This window comes from Rhipicephalus microplus, chromosome 1 (genome assembly GCF_043290135.1).
Source record: "Rhipicephalus microplus isolate Deutch F79 chromosome 1, USDA_Rmic, whole genome shotgun sequence".
In the NCBI taxonomy this organism is placed as follows: domain Eukaryota; kingdom Metazoa; phylum Arthropoda; class Arachnida; order Ixodida; family Ixodidae; genus Rhipicephalus; species Rhipicephalus microplus.
Window position 1 is genome coordinate 202717013 of NC_134700.1, and position 15333 is coordinate 202732345.

A 15333-nucleotide genomic window follows, 5' to 3' on the forward strand; every position below is an offset into this window, starting at 1 on the left:
ACAAGGTACGATGCAGTGACTATAGAATGGCACGGTCTTGAATTCACCTAATCTTGATGCAGGAACAACAAAAACTGATACGCAAAAAGCCAATCAATGAGCTAGCACTGAGAGGGAAAGTATAGGAATTCAGAGTCTCACTTCAGAACAGGAACTGGGATCTTATTGAGGAAACCAGCCTTAGCGTTGACGCAATGAATGATAATCTGACGAGTATCATTACGGGGTGTGCAGTGGAAGTTGGGGGTACAGTAGTTAGACAGGACACTGGTAAGCTGTCTCAGGAAACTAAGAACCTCATTAAAAAGCGTCAAAGCATGGAATCTTCAAGTACACCAGACAAAATAGAATTGGAAGAGCTTTAGAAGTTGACTAATAAGCGTAAGGTATCCGATGTAAGAAGGTAAACATGAAGACGATTGAACACGTCCTTAAGAATGGAGGAAACGTCAAAGCAGAGAAGAGGGAACTTGCGATAGGCAAAAATCATATGTATGCGCTAAGGGACAAGAAGGCAAAATAACTACCAATATGGAATGGATAGTTTATATAGCGGAGGAGTTTTACAGAGATCTGTATACCAGCAGGGACAACCACGGCCTTATTATAAAAACTAGCAGTAACCCTGATGGCACCTTACCAGTAAGGATAGAAGAAGTCAGAAAAGCCTTTCAGAGCATGGAAAGAGGCAAAGCTGGTGGTGAGGATCAGGTAATATCAGATCTGCTGAAAGATGGAGGACACATTGTGTTAGAAAAAACTATAGCAACGCTGTTTACAAGGTGTCTCCTGACGGGAAGAGTACCAGAATCTTGGAAGAATGCTAACATCATCTTAATACATAAGCAAGGAGATGACAAAGACTTGAAAAATTACAGGCCGATCAGCTTGCTCTCCGTCGTATACAAGCTATTTACAAAGGTAACTGCTAACAGAATTAAGGCAACATTAGAATTCAATCAACCAAAGGAACAAGCAGAATTTCGAACAGGCTGCTCAATAATCGACCACATTCATACAATAAATCAGGTAATAGAGAAATGCTCAGAATACAGCCAACCACTATACATAGCCTCGATAGATTACGAGAAAGCGTTTCATTCAGTAGAAATATCAGCAGTCATGCAGACACTGTGGAATCAGGGCATCGATGAAGCATATATAAAGATACTGGAAGAAATATACAAGGGATCAATTGCTACCATTGTGCTTCATAAAGAAAGCAACAGAATACCAATAAAGAAAGGCGTAAGGCATGGGGATATAATCTCCCCAATGCTATTTACCTCCTGCTTACAGGAGGTTTTCAGAGGCTTAGAATGGGAAGAGTTAGGGATAAGAGTTAATTGAATACCTTAATAACCTGCACTTCGCCGATCACATCGCATTGCTGAGTAACTCGGGGACGAATGGCAACTCATGATTATGGAGTTGGACAAGGAGAGCAGAAAGGTAGGTCTAAAAATTAATCTGCAGAAAACAAAAGTAATGCACAATAACCTCGGAAAAGAGCAGCGCTTCGAGATAGGTAATAGTGCACTTCAAGTTGTAAAAGACTATGTCTACTTAGGACAAGTAATAACCGCGGAGCTGAACCATGAGATTGAAGTAACTAGAAGAATAAGAACAGGGTGGAGCACATTTGGCAAGCATTCTCAAATTTTGACTGGCAGATTGCCACTATCACTCAAGAGGAAGGTATATAACAGCTGTATCTTGCCGGTACTTAGCTATGGAGCAGAAACCTGGAGACTTACAAAGAGGGTTCAGCTTAAATTGAGGACGACGCAGCGAGCAATGGAAAGAAAAATGGTAGGTGTAACCTTAAGAGACAAGAAGAGAGCAGAGTGGATCAGAAAACAAACCGGGGTTAAGTATATCAGAAAACTAGATTCCCAGGGAAGGCAAGTGGGTTAGAGGGAGACAGAATGTAAGGGGGGCGGATGAGATTAAGAAGCTTGTGGTTATAAAATGGCAGCAGCAAGCGCAGGACCGAGTTGACTGGCGGAACATGGGAGAGACTTTTGTCCGGCAGTGGATGTGGTCAGGCTGATGATGATGATGATGAGCATTGACAGATAGACAGACAGACAGACAGACAGATAAATAGATAGATAAATAAATAGATGAATATTTTGCTTATATTCCCTACATGAAGGAAATTCATCTCGCCGGCATCAGTTGTGCTGTTGACGCCCATGTATTTAGATTTTAGTGACCGTTATGGAACACCAGAGAATCGAAGCTTATGGAGCCCTCCACTATGGCATGCATCATAATTACATTGTGGTTTTTTGACCTTAAACTGCAACAAATATAATTATAAATAAAGTACAATATGCATAGGTCTAATCGTACATGTATGCACATGTAGCGTGACATATACGATGACAAGTTGCTCTGCCAACGCGTGATTGCGCCTTCGATGCCGCTATGACATCACGTCCGTCTACCAAACACTGCGTGTGCTTCCCAATGCTGCATTTTATTGCGATTGCAGTGGCGACGCCTCCCCTTCAACTAAGACGGAACGTCATTAAAGTTGCGTGCTTGAGATGCCGCTTGCGTGACCGATGATCACTAATGATTGGCAGAGGTCATCTACAGACGGTAAATGCGTTGAATTACGGTCGATCGACAGGCGGGGCAGCGAGGAAGCGGAAAGTAACCGCAAGAGTCTGAACTCTCAGAGGTCGAGTGATAATTTAAGTGATGACGCTGCCCTGTGGCATTTGTTTGCGAAAGGGTAATTGCGAAGGTAGCGACTATGGTGACGGGGCCCGCCCACGCAGTATGATCGTTAGAGTGAGCGAACCCGTCAGCGTAGTGTATAATCCTGACTACAGTGACGGAGCCCGTCAGCGCAGAACTATCTTGAAAGTGAGGGGGCCCGCCACCGTAAAGCAATGACTACGATGAGGGGTATGTCACCATAGTGTAACCGCGAAAATGAGGTGGTTCGTCGCCGTAAATTTGTTGTCGTTTTAAAATCCACAGTCTAGCGCAATACTTGAAACAATAGTGATAGCTAAAAATAAATAAGTGTGCGATCTGAACCGAAGTCGGACACGAACGACACTGCACCACGAAGTCTACATGGCAGGGCTGTCCAATCACTGAAAACAGTCACACTGTTGTCTTGCAGAAAAAAAAAAAGACTCTTCGAGAGTAGAAACGTTGATCTTCGTGCTGCAGGTCGTCAGTTCGAATTTCCGTCTTCCAATCTTTTGTTTTCAATATAATGCGTAAATATTAACGTTTCTGCTATCGAAGAGTCATATTTTTTTTTTCTGCAAGACAACTATGTCACTGTTTTCAGTAGTTAGACAGCCCTACCATGTCGATTTCGTGGCGTAGTGTCGTTCATGTTTGACCTCGGTTCGGATCACATTTTTTAAAATTTTCAGATCTCACTATTGTTTCAAGTATTGATGCTTGTTTTTAAATAATATTGGGGACACAAATAATAATGAACCTTCTTTTTACGTCCAACGTGGAATGAAGACATGTCCCCGGTGATTTCCGGTTGATACTGCCCTGGGCGAGCAGATTCTGTACTAAGAATGTGATTTAACTTTATTATCGCGCTTAACAACCACCCTCGGTGGGTTTTCTATCCCTATACATTCATATCGTAGTTCCAACGAATAGTTTGTTACACATAATGGGATGCTCCCAAATCAATATGTTCCACGTACGTATTTTTCGTGTCGTTATACGAAGGGGACGTATAGGCTCATGCCAAACGTTGGGCAGATCAGCATAGAATTTGCTCCAAGCTTGAGGGCTGTGCGGTTGGACAGTATGTTTCAATAACTTCCAAAAGCACAATACATATGACTACAATACATGTGGCTCTGACTTCGGGCCTACTTCGCCCGAAACCACACACACTGACTTCATGTGATCGAATCGGCTGCTTTAACCAAGTGTACATATGGACGTCACTTTCGTACCATAAATGTGTGTTATTGCTATGCTACTGCTATGCAAATGACTCACCATAGTCACTGCCTTACGGTGACGGGGCCCGTCACTATAGCTGCATCGCTATTATGACGGGCCCTCTCACTGTTACGTTTTCACTACGCTGATGGGTCCCCTCACTTTAACGATAGTCCTGCGTTGACGGGCCCCATCACCACAGTCACTGCCATTTGCGAAAGTTGGTCCTGCTCTTGTTTCTTTGTTTTTTTCGTGGCATTGATGCAATTATAAGGAAAGACGTGTTGATAATTCGATGAAACCAGGCAATACTGCGGTTATGCATTGTCGTGTACGCCTTCAATTAGATATTCATGTACTCATAAGGTTTACGAGCTGAACTTTGAAACCGTATGACTGCGTATGTACGAATTCATTTGCGAACTCTAAAATCACCAGGTCTGATCCCGGCCATGACCGTCGCATTTAGGCACAGGCGTAATGAAAGAGATTTGTGTGCTGTGCAATGCCACTTCACTTCAAAAGAACACCAGAGGGTGCAGATTTCGGGAGCTATTCACTACAGCGTGCCTCAATCATGTCCGCGCTTTGGCACGTGAAACCCTAGAACTTGCATGAACTTTGAAAGCGCATAGAATGTCGTAGTGAAGGTTGATTGATTGATATGTGGAGTGTAACGTCCCAAAACCACCACATGATTATGAGAGATGCCTAAGTGGAGGGCTCCAGAAATTTTGACCACCTGGGGTTTTTTAACGTGCACCCAAATTTGAGCATACGGGCCTACAACATTTCCGCCTCCATCGGAGATGCAGCCGCCGCAGCTGGGATTTGAACCCGCTATCTGCGGGTCAGCAGCCGAGTACCTTAGCCACTAGACCACCGCGGTGGGGCCGTAGTGAAGGTGGCAAATACACAGTTTGCATCTTGTTTGAAGGCGACTAAATCAGTGACTGACGCACTGAACAAGACAAGCACTCGTGTGGCCCCTTTCGCACATCGTGCCCGATTTAAATGACAAGCATATGTCTTCGAAGAGAGATTATTTATCTAAAGTAGAGAATGTTGACAGACCCGAAAGAAGAAGAAAGTGGCTGAAGGTGGGGCGCGGGTGTTGTCATCCTAAGTATAACGTGAAGTTCAGTACAAAAGCAGAAAAAAAGTCAATACTTTGTAAAGGTTAAAGCCTCAAGCTCGCTTGCACGCCAATGCAGCTAACACAATTAGCAAGAGACTGTGAAAAGTAATCACCTATAGAAGATTAAAATGATCCGAGGGATTCTCCGTTTCGAAGGACACACTGGGAGGAAACAGCTTTTGTTCTTTAGAAGCAGTTTGCTCACACTTCCAGAGCTTCCTCTCTTGTGTAGACAAGGCTTCTTTTCCTGATTGATCAGATGGCTCGGCTCTCGTAGCCAGGCACTGTGCAATACTGCCATCACTTAGCCTTTAGAATTAGGGCAAAGTGCGACCGAAACAAGACACGCAGTGGAGAAGTGTAATTGGGGAAGTAGCTAAATCTTCGCAGCAGCTCCTATCTTGCTGCGTATTTTTACATGTATTTTCAGTTTGATGCGACACAACAAAGAAGAAGCCAAATCGAGGGTGTGTCCGTCTGCTGAAGATCAATGACCGACGCTGGTCGCCAGGATGGGAGGGCCCGGATGTCAGCGACAGAGAACAAAAGATGGGCGCGGTGATTAAACGGGGTGGCACGGAAACGAAAGGATGAAAAGAAACAACAGGGGGCTCCGAACAAAGGGTTTCGGCTGAATATCCAGCCACGATCAGAATAGAAGCAGTAAAAATGCCTCGCAGGCTATATCATATTCTGCAGGGCGGGAAGCCTTTCCTGTCCCGACGTTCGCATACTTGGTATTCTACCACGTCACTGGGCTCAGGCAGGAAAAAGAAGCAAAGAATAGGGCCCGAACAATGCGAAGATGTACTCCCAAATGACGCTGACATAACATTTAAGTCAAGAACAGGGTACATACAAATGAAGAGAGGTAACCCGAGGAGTTGAGTAGAGACGGCAGGCACTCGTGTGGTGTTTACAGAAATGTTTGCTCAAAGAACGAGGTGTTGCGTGTGACCAGCGAAGATAACGAGCATTACAAAATAACTGATTCAGAGTGGAGTGAGTGAGTGAATAAAGTTTATTCAAAGCCGGTCCGGCAATTTTCGTTCGGGTGATGCGAGGGGGACGGACGAGGGGATGAACCACCGATATATTTGATCTTTACACCATTATCGCGCCATAGAGTCACAAAATGTTCGTTATCCCTCTCTTTGCAAGAGAGTCTTGTTCATGGTGATGAAGTGGTAACTGAATTTATGTTCACATGATTTGAGGGGTTTAACGTCCCAAAACCAGCATATGATTATGAAAGACGCCGTAGTGGAGGGCTCTGGAGATTTCTACCTCCTGGAGTTCTTTGACGTGCTCTCAAATCTGAGCACACGAGACTGCAACATTTCCGACTCCATCGGGAATGCAGTCGCCAATGCCGGGATTCAATCTCGTCACCTACGGGTCAGCAGCCGAGTAATTTATGTTCACATGCTCTATTCATTAACAACAATGCAAGCGTTTCTACGTGTCCAATTTAACATGGGATTTCGAGGCATGCCATATTGTGGAGCGCTCAGACAGTTACGACCGCCTGGTGTTCTTTAACGAGCACTGATATCGCACATGGCAATTTTGCCGCCATCGAAATGCGATGGCCCTGCCGGAATTCAACCCGCAACCTTTCGGTCAGCAGCTGAGCACCTTGAGCATATCCATGATTTCGGTCAGCAGCTGAGCATATCCATGATATGCCACTTACAGGCAAAAAAGTGGCCGCTGCGCATGATAACTAAAGTTCTGGCCGACTGTACATGACCTGCCCACAAGGGGCACTTGCAGGGTGTACGCATTCCAGACTAACCACATCTGCTGCAACATCATTACCCTGAACCAGTCAAACTGTTACAGATTACCGCTTCCATGTATATGGTACATGTTTATCGCATGACGCTTCAACTCGGAATCACTTCACGCGCTATAGTCTAAGCTAAACTATAAATTCACGCTCATAGCGTGAGGGTTTCGAATCAGTTGGCGGAGAATTTGTTTCCTCGAATCGTCGTGAACGTTCGCTTTAAGGCCAAGCAGAACAAAGATACAGTAGCGAGCAGCAGAGATAAGGAGAGGAGAAAGTGACAGCATCGATTCAAGCTCGAAACGATAGCACTCGCAGAACGGTGCAAAAGAGCGCGACTGCACCCGACGCAATTAATCCCCGACATATCCTTTTGATATGCATACACTCATCGATGAAGTCTGTGTGTACCACACGTGGCTGTGCCGACGGCGGACAGAAAAATGGAGCCATTCTGGAGGGGCGGGGTCCAAGACGATACCGAATAAAGCCCAGCCAGACTCCTAGGAGAATTTCAGCTTACGAGGCGTGGCCCTTCTGCAGGCTAAGCTAAAGGGGCTCGTCGTGTTGTCGGGATGGCGTGCTCGGCTTTTGTCCGGTTCGCAGGAGGAGGACGACGGAATAAGTAAAAGAGCAACGCACAGCGACGTGATTTGCGCGGGAAGGGGCGGATTCCAATTAGAAAGCACTCTTTTTCTTCTCGTTAGTATAACCTTCGTTTTGTTTGCGGTGGACGGCCCTGTCCGGTGTCCACCATGACTGCAGGACCACCGGACGTTAACGGGAGGGGAGTGGCGGCAGCTGCGGCGCTAGTCGCGGAAACGGCTCGTTTGCGTTTAAGGCTTTTAGGAACGTGGAGGTGTATCTGTGCCGCCTCATCTCGTTCTTGCACTCGTGCCCCGTCCCTGCACGGCGCTGAAAGCACTCGTGCCGCCACCACCAGCGCTATATACGAAACTCATACGACACGCAGTGTACGGGGCCGATCGATGCTCAACAAATGGGCACACGACACGAAGTTTCTTTTCCCCGTGGCTTCATTCATTAGTTCTTGCGTTTAGTTCGTTTGCCTTAGACTACGCACACATGAGCTGCTAGATGTATCAGGGGACCACCATTCGTATCTGCAGACACCCGACGCTGCAGTTTAGTGGCATGCATTGCCCGTATAAAGAAAAGAAAAGAAAGAAAGAAAGAAAGAAAGGAAGAAAGAAAGAAAAAAAGAAAAAGAAAGAAAGTAGGAAATAAAGAAAGTATTGTGTGCCGGCACGCTATAGCTTCGCCCACCAGAAAGTCGTATCTGCATGGAAAAAGCCCTGGCGCTACCGCAATCTCGCCACTCTATGAAGCCAAGCGGCAGTTTTGAGTGCCAGTAGAATTTCGATATGATAACGCGTACTTAGACTATTGCTCATTGTATGCGGGAACCATGCAGTCATACATTCTCATCTATAATTTTTAAAAGTACACACAAGAAGCACACGCCGCAAACGTTTTTTTTTGTATCGTGGAGCAACATAAAACGTCAATGGTGCTTTATCGTATAGAATAAGTTATCGTAGATGCACAAGATTTACGGTTCTTAGGGGATTGTTGACCTCTGATTATAACTCTGCGTGGTTAGACGGTGCTACCATGATGTTCACGGCACATTTCATTTAACGCCGTTCATTGAGGTGTGAAGTTTGTGAGGCGCATCCGTCCGTCCATCCATCCATCCATCCATCCATCCATCCATCCATCCATCCATCCATCCATCCATCCATCCATCCATCCATCCATCCATCCATCCATACATCCATCCATCCATCCATCCATCCATCCATCCGTAAGAGAGCTTTACAAATATAACTCCTCTGCCCATGACATGAGTAACGTTAAAGTCTTTACGGGAGCGTCGTAAAATCCTTTTTTAGGGGCGAAGCTCCTTAGGGCGTGGGCTGTGCGTCCCCTGTATGTAGCCACCTCTAGTTTAGTTCTTGCAGTGTTCACTAGATGGCGGTACCGTCCCCTGTATGTAGCCACCTCTAGTTTAGTTCTTGCAGTATTCACTAGATGGCGGTACCGTCTCCTGTATGTAGCCTTTGTAAACTCGCAGCCCGGCCGCGGTGGAGCGAAATCCCCGCAGCGCGCGCGTTCACTCCTCGGAGAGTCCAACGAGTGGTAGAGGTCGGACGTGTTTTTGGAGAGCTCCGGAATGACAGCTACAGATAAGTGTTTTTGCATGTTTCCAGCTTGCCTCTATATGTAGCGTTATGAGAACGTAAGGCGCTAGCGTAAGGCTTAATTAGGTCTAGTACGGTGTACGGTTTTTTTTATTAGTATTTTGTACTGTGTCTTTTTTTTCTCCAGCCACCACGTGGCTGAAGCCTGCGCGTAGACCGACCACGTGCATGCGCAGGTGCTGTGAAGTGTAGCGTATTTATTTATTATTGTGGTTCTTTTTGGCTTAGACCAGTGTATTTTAGTACAGTTTTCTAACACGTGGGCATCGGTAAACTGAGCTAGCCATGGTCAAAAAGACCGTAAAGTGTTCCGAGTGCGGGGTAGGGCGGAAGGTGGAAATTAGTGCGGAGGAGAAAGCAGAAGATGACGCCAAGTGTAAACAGTGCGAGTTCGAGGAGAAAATGAAAAATATGATGGCGGTCCAGAGTGGGCTCATGGAGAAAATCGCAGCGCTGGAGAATGCATTGGCGAAGGAGCGAGAGAAAACGTCAGCCATGGAAGAAAGGCTCCGGGCAGCCGAGAAGGGCCTATCGAAGGTCGTGAAAGGGAACGAAGACGCAGGTGACGGCGGAAGCATTATGGCGACGACCCCCCGTGCGGGAGAGATGAAGGAAACAGGCATGACAAAGGCAGATACATTGGCCACAGGGCCCAGCTACCGGGAAGTAGTTTTGAGGGAGGGAGGGAGCAAACCAGCAGCCGTGACTCACGCTAGTCACCTAGTGAGCAGCCAGGTGCAGGTTTCAGAAGGAATGTCTGAACAGGTCATCATCGCCGGTGACTCAAATTTGGTCCGATGCGCAGCGGCAATCAAAGAAAGGGTGAAAGGCGACAAGAGAGTTGCGATAGGGACGTTCCCAGGACAAACGCTGGGGACAGTAATGAGTCAAGCGGGTGAACAACTCGCAGCTAAGGCTGGCAATCGTAACCTCGTTGTAATTGCGGGAGGGTTAAATGACGTCCTGAAAAAAGAATCGTCAGGACTAGCGACGGCCTTGGCGAGAGGGGTGGATGACATGCGCACCGTGTCCCCCCAGGTGCAAATTGTAGTATGCACAGTACCGGAAGTACCGGTGCGCAACGTCAACCTGCGAAGAGCGGTTGTCGACGCAAACAAGGAGATATGGCGGATTAGTCGAGAGAAGGGTTTCGAGGTAGTGGATTTAAACAGGGAAGTGCACAGGTGGGGTGGATTCCAAAGAGACAGGATTCATTTCGATAAGAGGCTTGGACACGAGGTGGGCTGGCGACTGGCAGGACGCGCAGTAGCTTTTTTGGGGGGCTCACGGGCCCTTCGGAGTCCGGGGTAGCTCGTAACAGGGAAAGCAACCAGGAGGACGCTTTGACAGGTAGAATTGCGAAAAACCAGAAAAAAGGTAAAAGAAAAAGGAAAAAGGCGCGTGTTGCAATTAGTTACATAAACATGCAGGGTGGCAGAAAGAAGGCAAAATGGTTAGAGATTGAGGAGCAGTTAAACAAAGAACAGATAGGCGTGTATGCGGTTACAGAAACACACCTTAGAGACTTGGAAGAGCCACCACATATTAAAAATTATGTTTGGGAAGGGTGTAACAGGACCATATCGGAAAGGAAAGGTGGGGGTGTAGGAATGCTAATTCACCGCGGAGCCAAATGGGTTAGAGTGAAACAGACGTGTTCAGAGCACCTCTGGGTTCGGGGCACAGTAGGTGGAAAGGAAACGTGGCTAGGGGTAGCCTACTTGTGGACGGGGAATAACTGCAGAGAAAAGAATCAGGAGATAGTGGATTGTATGAGTGCGGATATTAAGGAATTTGGTAATGGGGCCGAAATCATCCTTCTAGGGGACATGAATGCCCACATACATGACCTTGACGGATATTCAGACACCAATGGGAAGTTATTACTAGATCTTTGCGAGCAACATAGTCTGGAGATAGTTAACACGGGGCCTAAATGTGACGGCCAGATCACATGGGAAGTCGGAAACAAGCAATCAAGTATTGATTATTGTCTCATGACTGAAGGAATTTACCACAAACTGACAGAAATGAGGATAGACGAGGAAGGCATTAACAGCTTGGGTAGTGATCATAAACGAATAACATTACAAATGGGATACGAAACTGAAAATATGAGCATGGAATCAAAGTCTGGCAGCTCGTATTTAAATGACAAACAAATAATTAATATAGCCGCAAGAGTCGAGGAAGAAGTAGGCGAAATACCAGGCAAGGACTGGGAGTATAGTGAGCTGTTACATCTAATGACGAAGGAGATAGGGAAAGAGAAGAAAACTGTTTGCTGGAAAGGAAAAAGGAAGCCAAAAAGTTGGTGGAACAAGGAAATCCGGGAGGCGATCGAGAAGCGACGCGAAGCCTCACGGGAGCATAGAAAGGCAAAAAAGGAGAAGCGGCCGCAGGACGAAGTCAAAAAAATATGGGAAATATATTTAGAGAAAAAATCCCTTGTACAGAAATTGGTAGAGGCAAAAATTAAAGGTGAAAGTGAACGCTGGATGACAGAGATACACGAAAAAAAGGAGGCCGCGCCTAGGATTTTTTGGAGCCACATAAAGGCGCTAGGTAGGAAGTCTGTCACAACGCAACAACATATTCTAGATGAAGGAGGAAATCAATTGGAAGGGTACGAAGCGCTAGGTTACATCCAAAAGGTAACAGCCGATTCGTTTCAAAAGAGCGTCCAGGGGATCTCCCCGGTGAGTAAAAGTGTGGCGGAGAAAGCAACAGAGGAAGAGCTAGTACTTGATAATTTCAACTGGAAAAAGGCCGAAGGAAAAATTCCAAAGCGCACTGCCGCAGGTTTAGATGGGATTCCCGTTAGCCTCATTAACGAACTAGGACATAACACTAAAGAAGCATTGTTAAAAGCAGTAGAAAAAAGCTTAAAGGACGGACAAATACCGGACAGTTGGCGACAAAGTAGAATGAACTTAATCTATAAAGGCAAGAGAGAAAAGGACAAGATTCGCTCGTATAGACCACTAACAATTACATCGGTACTATACAGGATGGCGATGCAAGCAGTAAAAATGAAAATAGAAACATGGGCCGAACATAACGATATTTTGGGAGAACTTCAGAACGGATTTCGAGTCGACAGGCGGTTAGACGATAACCTGTTTGTTCTCACTCAGTGTATAGAAATATCCAAAATAGAGAATAGGCCCTTGTACGTGGCTTTTCTAGACATCACGGGGGCATACGACAACGTTAATCAGGAAATTTTGTGGGATATATTGAAAGGAATGGGCATGGGCGACGACTGTATACAGCTTTTGAGGGAGATATACCGAGAAAATACAGTTTGCATAGAGTGGGAAGGAATGCGTAGCAAAGAGAACGTTGAGGTTAGCAGGGGTCTGAGACAGGGATGTCCTTTGTCCCCGCTGTTATTCATGCTGTACATGGTGAGTATGGAAAAAGCGCTAGAAGGTAGCAACATTGGTTTTAATCTGTCACACAAACAGGGCGGCATGATGATTGAGCAGAAGCTTCCAGGTTTATTTTATGCGGACGATATCGTCTTATTTGCGGACAGTCGAGATGATATACAGCAGCTGGCGAATATATGCGGAAGGGAAGGTGAAGCTCTTGGACTAGGATTCAGTGTAACGAAGTGTGGATTGATGGTATTCAATGATCCCTGTGATCAGACGGTGTCCATACAAGGCCAAGAAATACCGAGGGTAAGTGAATACAAGTACCTTGGAGTATGGGTAAATGAGAGTGATAGATACATGGAGGTACAGGAAAAAGCCTCGGCAGCAAAAGGAAAGAGGAATGCGGCAATAATGAAGCACAGAGCGTTGTGGGGATACAATAGGTATGAGGTGCTTCGAGGTCTGTGGAAGGGTGTAATGGTTCCAGGGCTTACTTTTGGGAACTCAGTGGTGTGCATGAGGGCAGAGGTGCAAGCGGGAATGGATGTAAATCAAAGGACTGTGGGACGCCTCGCGTTGGGTGCTCACGGGAAGACGACAAACGAGGCTGTAAAGGGCGATATGGGGTGGGCAGGTTTTGAGGCGAGGGAAGCGCAGAGCAAAATAAGGTTCGAAGAAAGGCTAAGAAATATGAAGGAGAGTAGATGGGCAGAGAAGGTGTTCCGTTATTTGTATAGGAAGAGCGTGGACACACAGTGGAGAAAAAGAACTAGAAGACTCACTAGTAAGTATACGGCTGGTATTGTAAGCCGTATGTCAACAAAGAGCGTTAAGGGAAAAGTCAGGGAGGCGGAGAGGATTTACTGGATGGCAGCTATGGAGAAAAAACCGGCTTTGAGTAACTACCGAAAGGGCAAAAATGAAATAAGGAGGGAGGCATTTTACGATAATTCAAGGGGAAGCGCTTTACTGTTTGAAGCGAGATCGGGTTGCCTTAGAACGCGTAGTTATAAAGCAAGATTCAGTAAAGAAGAAGAACAATGCACATGCTGCGGGAAAGATAAGGAAACGGCGGAGCATGTTCTGATTGAATGTGGAGATATCCACCCAGGTGTACGTTTGGGCACGAGCCTACAGGAAGCCTTGGGTTTTAGGGACAACAATGGAAAGCTGAACACACCCGCGATTGAAATCAGTAAGAGACGGTTAGAGTATTGGTGGCAGAAAATTAGAGAGAAAGGACAAAAATAAATATTGGAAAAATAAAATATGGACAGTGTGCCGTAAATGGCAGAGAACTTAAGCTGAAAATTTACCTTTTTTTCTATTAAGATAGAATTTATCGAAGTAGAGGCATTAGGCCAACATAAAAGGAAAAAAAAAAGGTTTTTTTTTGTCGAGCCTGGTGGCATACTGGTCACCACCCCGTTATAAAGGGGACGCTCATAGCATCCATCCATCCATGTAGCCACCTCTCGTTTAGTTCTTGTAGTGTTTACTAGATGGTGGTACTTGTAGCTGATGATGAAAAGATGCAAGATGTTATAAACTAGAAAGCGGTACTTGTAGTTGATGAAAGACGCGAAATCTTATAAAATAGGAATGATGTCACATATGGCGCGTGTCATAGGTCGAAGGCAATCGTTCGATTTAGTGCGGCGACGTACGCTAGGGGGAGCGATGTAATAAAATCGAGTGGGCAAAATGTACAGAGGATTCATGGTTTACCAGGTTTACCTCCGGAGCTTCGCCCACTCATCATCATTCACTTCGTGGATATGGCGGCACTTTTTTCCTCCAGCCATGTGTGGCACACACCTTTACAGCACAGGATGGGGAGGCCGGTATTAGGCTATTCGCCATAGTTACGGTTTATATCGATCCAGGAACGGTGAGAACAGGAATTGGTAATTTAAAATGCGGTGTAGTTAAGGAAAACCTACATCGGCAGCGCCTACACAACGAATGCGAAGAACAAAAGTTAGGATCACAGCAGGAATCGAACCCAAGTATTCTACGTGACAGTTAGGTATTCTACCACAGAGCCCCGCCATGACTATACATAGCTTTGGAAAAATACCCTGTGCAGGCGTAATATCGAAGCAACTTCAATTGAGGTTGTAGTGCTGGTTAGATGATTTAATAACAAAGCAATAAACACTACATTTCTAATCATATAATACACATGTGACGTTAACGTCACGTGGGGTTGCAGTGTATGATCCACTTTTATAGCAGTCTAATAAACATTCCATTTGTATTCATATGGTTCAGGGGGCTATGTGCGAACGTTGTTCGATACCTGAGGATTACGCTAACGAAAGATACGTGTGATATTCCCATAATCTCATCGTAAAATGTATTTTGTCTAAATAATACTAACGTATCTGCTCCAACGTGAGTGCAAGCGTCATGTCAGACTTTAAGTTATATTTAAAGCACCAGTCTTGTCGACGTGTCATGGTAAGGCCCAATGTGCACACAACTGCTGAACACACACAAACACTGCGCATCAGCCCCTCCACTTGTAAATAGATGTAGAGAGGTTAATTGCCCTTCATATTAGCTGAGAGGCCCTGTAGCCTTCACAGTGCTGAAGGGCACTTCTTAGACGGAGTATAGGTAATCGTCAAGCCAACAGTAGAGCCCAGACTTCAGTTTCTTACGAGTAGTTATAGCTGAGAACACTACGTATTTCATAACGTCTTGTTATCTCGTAAGTATAACTGTGTCATCTGCTACGGGATATTGTAGCTGAGATGTCGCATTCGGCAGTATCATCATCGCTATGTATACACGCCAATCACTGAAGCAAGCCTCCGAGCTATTACGCGGTTCCTACAAGGCCGT